Source organism: Triticum dicoccoides, chromosome 7B (assembly GCF_002162155.2).
Source record: "Triticum dicoccoides isolate Atlit2015 ecotype Zavitan chromosome 7B, WEW_v2.0, whole genome shotgun sequence".
Taxonomy (NCBI): domain Eukaryota; kingdom Viridiplantae; phylum Streptophyta; class Magnoliopsida; order Poales; family Poaceae; genus Triticum; species Triticum dicoccoides.
Window position 1 is genome coordinate 63,177,512 of NC_041393.1, and position 5,979 is coordinate 63,183,490.

Here is a 5,979-nt window from a genome sequence, read left to right on the forward strand (position 1 = left end):
GATTAAACTTCTAAAATTCAATATATGTACTACAAAAACTAAATTAGATCATTATTCAGCACAGGTTGACTATCGGTCCGTCGAGTCTTTTTTTTGAAAACTCTCAGCTCACGTGGTGTATATATTCGACCGTTAGTGATGGTCGCTCCTCCCTTCGTCCCCGAGTGCATTAAACCAAAATGTCTAGCACATGAGAACGAAGGAGAAGCGACCCCCACGAGAACAGTTGGCATTCTTCTTCTCTCATATATGGTGGAGACACTCCCTCATTGATTTTTCGACCGTCGATGATGGTCGTTACTCCTCCTTTCCCTAGTGCATAACAAAGGTCTAGCACAAGGAGAAGAAGGAGAAACGACCCCCATGACAACAGTCGGGATTCTTCCTCTCTCATATATGGTGCAGAATTTCTCCCTCACTCATTTTTTGATTGTCATGTATGGAGCCTCGACAGACTTAAAGTCAACCCAAAATGTTGTTTAATTATCTTTCTAGCACAGGTCATGCCAAAATTCACGGAAAAATCCGGCATGACCTTTGCTAAAAAGGACATATCGGGCGCCTGAAATTTGCCGGAAGAGAAATTAATCAACACTCCGGCAAAACATAGGCCACTTGGAGGTGTTACCTGCAAACATGGCCACTTGGGCAAGCACATATGTTATTTGCATTCAAACTTGATGGTCATTGCATTTCAATGGTTGAAAATATGAGCAAAAACATTTCAAAATATCTTATATGACTCATATTGACATGGAGGTTTGGCTGGTCTCACCTCGAGGTCGGAGGGAGTCCATGACGGGGACGACGGCGGCGACGACATGGAGATTTGGCTGCAAAAACAAAATATAAATAAAAACATTATTATCCTCATCTAAGGACTTAGTGAAACCCTATAAGCTATCAACCAATCAAATGCATACGCCTTGTATAGTGCTCTCCAATTTGAGCATTCAAAATAGGAGTAGTTCTCCAGTTTGAGCATTCAATAAGCAAAACTAAATCATAAAATAAATTAGTATTCATATTAGCATGCATTCAATAAGCAAAACTAAATCATCTCTTGCGTCCATACATCGTCAAATATTATCACTAATACATCTCGAATAGTATCATACATATAACCTTACTAATACAGCTAAAACCCTAGCGAACGACGGGTATCGGCCCGGGCGGTGGACACCCAAAGATAAGGAACCATCATAGGATCATAGCTCCAGTGAGATCCCTGAAGAACCTGCTAGGTATTGGAAAACCTGCCCTCCAATGCAACCATGTAGCGACGGACGTGCTCGGCCTCCTTGCTGACATGGTGACGTGCCACCTCCATGGGGTCCTCAAGCCTCCGCACCATCATTGGCCCACGCGACCACCACCAAAGAAGGTTCGGGTCAATGACGGGCTGGCTCCTCACCAAGTTGCACCCCTCGGAAGGTAGCACATCCCAGTACCAGCCCGGCGGAGCCCAGTCCCGGACATGGCCCCTCTGATCAAGCAGGCCTCCTCCACCGAGTCGACGACAAGGATGCGGGATAGGCATCGTCGACATCGATGCGGGAATAATTTCTTTAACTAAAAAATAACAATAAATGTGACATGTTCAAAATATGACATGTCCACTTCAAAACGAACCAACCTAGAGTTCTGTTAGATACACCTAAAACACCTAAATTCTATTAACTACACCTAATTAAGAACCTACATTTTGAACATGGTTCGAGCATAACTAGGGTTCATACTACATTATTCTAAGATTAAACACCTAAAATACCTAAATTAAATTAACAACATGGGGTGGCTGGTCTCACCTCGAGGTCGGGGATGATGCAGGGGCTCCTTGATTTCTGGAAAAACAAAATATAAACCAAAACATTATTATCGTCATCTTAGGACTTAGTGAACCCCTATGTCTAAAACATCCTAGTTCTAGCCCTACCTTTTACTAAAAATACCTTGTTCTAACCCTAAAAATTGAAAAGACCTATACATTTACTAAAAATACCCTAGTTCTAGCCCTAACATCTGTCCATCCATCCATCTATCTATATATCATCATAAACCCTAGAAAAATGCCCTAGTTTTTTAACTACTATCTACTTCTTGAATCGTAGAAAAATGCCCTAATTTCACATAACTTAGAAAAATTCCTATTCTATTCAAAAGACCTACATTTACTTGTTTTTTCCAATTCTATTAAAACAATCTATATTTACTAAAAAATCTCATATTGCATAATACATTTGTGTACCTAAAAGTTTCTATTACTAAATTCTTTTACTAAAAAAATTATATAACTAAATTGTTATACAAAGAGAGGTGGGAGGATGAGGATGGAGGAGTGAGGGCTTCCGGCGGCTGGGGGAGGGAGGAGAGAGGAGGGCTGTGGGAGGAGGGAGGAGGGAGCAGGGCGGTCGGAGGAGGGAGGAGGGAGGAGGGCTACCGGCAGGAGGAGGGAGGAGAGAGGAGGGCCGCCGGAGGGACGAGAGAGGAGGGCGGCAAGAGGAGGAGGGAGGGAGGGAGGCGGATACCTTGGGGGTGACGACGGGCGACGGTGGCGACGGTGGACGACGGCAGGTGACGGCGGCGACGACACGCGGCGAAGACTGAGCGAGTGAGAGTGTGAGGGGGAGAGTGAGGACGTGTGCGGCAGGGTGTGGATAAGGTGCCCGTAGCAGTAGCGATGGTCTAGGATAAGGTGCCCGAGCTGTGGATTTTGGAACAATGGGGAATAGGGGACTAGGGACACGTCATTTACCCAGGTTCCGGCCCTCTCTAAGAGGTAAAACCATACGTCCTGCTTGATTATATTTCTTGTGTATATGAGGATTACAGAGTCGATCTACCACGAGATCAGATGAACTAACCCTAGGCTACACTACAAAAAAAATACACTTCCATGATGATACGTGTTTGTCACAGTAGGTCGCGTTTTTTGTCATGCATGTACATCCATGACAAATTTATGACAGAATCAAGATAGTCATATCTGTGCTGTTGTAGAAGTGTTCGATGACATTACCAAAATTATCATCATGGAAGTGTCCACTTCCATGACGATAAATCGCGCGTCACAGAAGTGCTTTCGTCAAGGGTGACTGACACGTGGCATCCACCGTAACGGAACACCGTTAAGCTATCGGGTCGGGTTTTGGATCCGATAACCTGTTAACAGTCCTGACCAATGGGGATTTTCCACGTGTAAAATCATCATTGGCTGGAGGAAACACGTCTCGGCTCATTGTTGGGACAGATGTCATCCACTCATTGGACAGAAGGCGCCTATGATACGTCGACACGTGGCACGGCCCAACAGAGGCCCATTCCTGTGAAAAGGCCGGCCCGTTTGACTTGGTCAAAAGGTGACGGGCCGGCCCATGGAAAGCCTGTTAATGGCCTGTTCGCATATAGCCCATTTACAACCCGCTAACCCAAGGCCCGTTATGCCCTATCCGAATTAGGCCCAGTAGCGTCATCTTGGCCATCCAATATGATTCCAGCCCGTTTTCACTTCTGGCCCATGTATGGCCCATGATGTCTTTCGGCCCATATGAGGCCCTATGTAAATCTTGGCCTATTAACGGCCCGTGGTGAAACTGCCCGTGATGAACAGTGTATTACTTTAGACCCATTAACGGCCCGTGGTGAAATTGGCCCGTAATGAACAGTGTATCGCTTTATACCCATTAAGGGCACGTTATTCAGTTGGGCCGTTTACAGCCCATGTTATCTTTCGGCCTTCTCAGAGCCCATTTATTCTTGGGCTTATTTGCAGCATTCGGTTACTTACGGCCCGTTACTGTCATTTTCTGCTTGTGGTCCAAATTCAGCCCGTCGTTACAGTCGGCCCGTTTGTGGTCCGTTGTTCTGTTGGGCCATTTTCATAGCATCACCAAATACGGCCTATTAACGGCCCGTTAGGGTCAGCCAATAAAACGTACGATTTCCATTATAGGCCCGTCTACGGGCCATTAAAGGCCAGTACAAGACCCATAAATGAGTCGGCGGCCCATGGATCCTACGTGACGTAGAAGGCCCATGGATCCTACGAGACGTAGAAGGCCCATGGACACTGCGGGACGTAGAAGGCCCATGGATCCTGCGAGACGTAGAAGGCCCATGGATCCTATGAGACGTAGAAGGCCCAAGAATCCTATGAGACGTAGAAGGCCCATGGTCGGGCGAGTTGGCCCCCGTTTGAATGATATAGCATATTCAGAATTATCCAACTCAATATTATCACCTCTAAAAAGCATACACTATACAACAAAGAGATCAAGGCATAGAAAGGTAGAATAATCCTACACTATACAATAAAGAAATTACAGCCGATTATACCCACTGGGCATTATGGTACGGCACAGGTGATAATAAAGCATACACAAACAGCAAATTACATACACTGGGCAAATACGGCTCATACATCATGGACGCGCATCAACTTAACTCCATTTGAACTATAATCTCTTCAGAAAATAGGATTGGCCGGATTCAGATAGCACAAATTTCAGTCTGCAAAATCTCCAATTCCTTCATGGTTACCTCAGTGTCTTATTTCATTTTTTGACTCCTGCATCTAATACCTGCATGTACAGTCTCAACTTGGTGATTATACGTTGACAATCATGTCATGTTGTCTTGCCACCTCTAGTTGATGCTCGAGAACATCAGCACATTCCAATTCCAATCCATAATCATTCGGTAACGGCCATGCCGCACTGCTCGCAGATTTTTGTGTTCATGTCACTTCATCCTGAAATGTTTCTGTAAGTACACATGACTAGGGCAAAAATATAGTTACAACAGTGAAGCGACCAAGACACTATTTTGTACTACATGGCAAAACAGTACTAACAATAATGTTACATGTCACTTTCACACAAAAAATGTTACACGTCATGAAGCATAAGTAGGTGATATTTTAAAAATTATAAAAAATATAGTCTGTGCAGCCTGCATACAAAAATCCCTCTTAGCTCACCAGAGGAGCATGATGTTGGGGCCCAATCGAAAACACAGACAAGTTACAAATTTACACAGCACGTTGCGTATAAGTAAGCAAGCAGTTGGCCATTCTGTACCTCAATTAAAGTCTTAGGGAGCATAATGAACAGCAGAGGGTTTCATACAAACATACTACAGCAGGCAAAACTATGCAATCATTAGCATAGTATAAACTAGATTGTGAGCCTCATGCAATAATAGTTGGTTAATAGACTTCAAAGCTTCAGGCACACTTCGGCAGAGTAATTAAATGGTAAGGCCTTTAATTATGTCAACTAATAGTGATACAAGTACCGAACATCAGGCATAATTATTTGGGCATCTCATTAAGTGAGGACAAATAAAGCAATTGAAAAGAGAAAATTAACTATGCATGAAACAAACAAGGAATTGAACTGTTGAGTTGCATACAGTGAGTTACCTTAGCAGGTTGAAGAGGCTCATCGCAGCTCCTACTTCTCTTGCAAGGCTCCTTCCTAATATCTTGTACTTGGAAATCCTCAATCTTATCTTCATTGCACCCCGTCTGCAAGGTGACACAAACTAGTTACTCGTCTCCTTGGAAGATAAATATGCATACTTTCCAATCTGTGAACACAAAAGGATGAGATTATAACAAAACAACACCACATAATGAAACATGCCGCATCTCTTGCACTTGCACACAATGAAATGAGTATTTACTATGTCTGCAGTATGTAAAAATTAGGCATACCTTCGAACTGGATCTCCAGGTACTCTTGGAGAGCCTATCGTAGTGTACAGCCAAACCTTTATTCACCTATGAGTTAGACAAGGCCCCACTATAGCAGCCCTTAGTGTTTAAATCGTTGACAAGCTCTGTTAGAGTGTTAGGTCAAGAACAACAAGTAATCAAAGCAAATAGTCCTAGTATGGATGGCTGATGCAAACAAGAAATTGAACAGATGTGTGAGCAAATCTTACATATCAAGAAAAGAAGCAAAGAAGGAGGCTTAA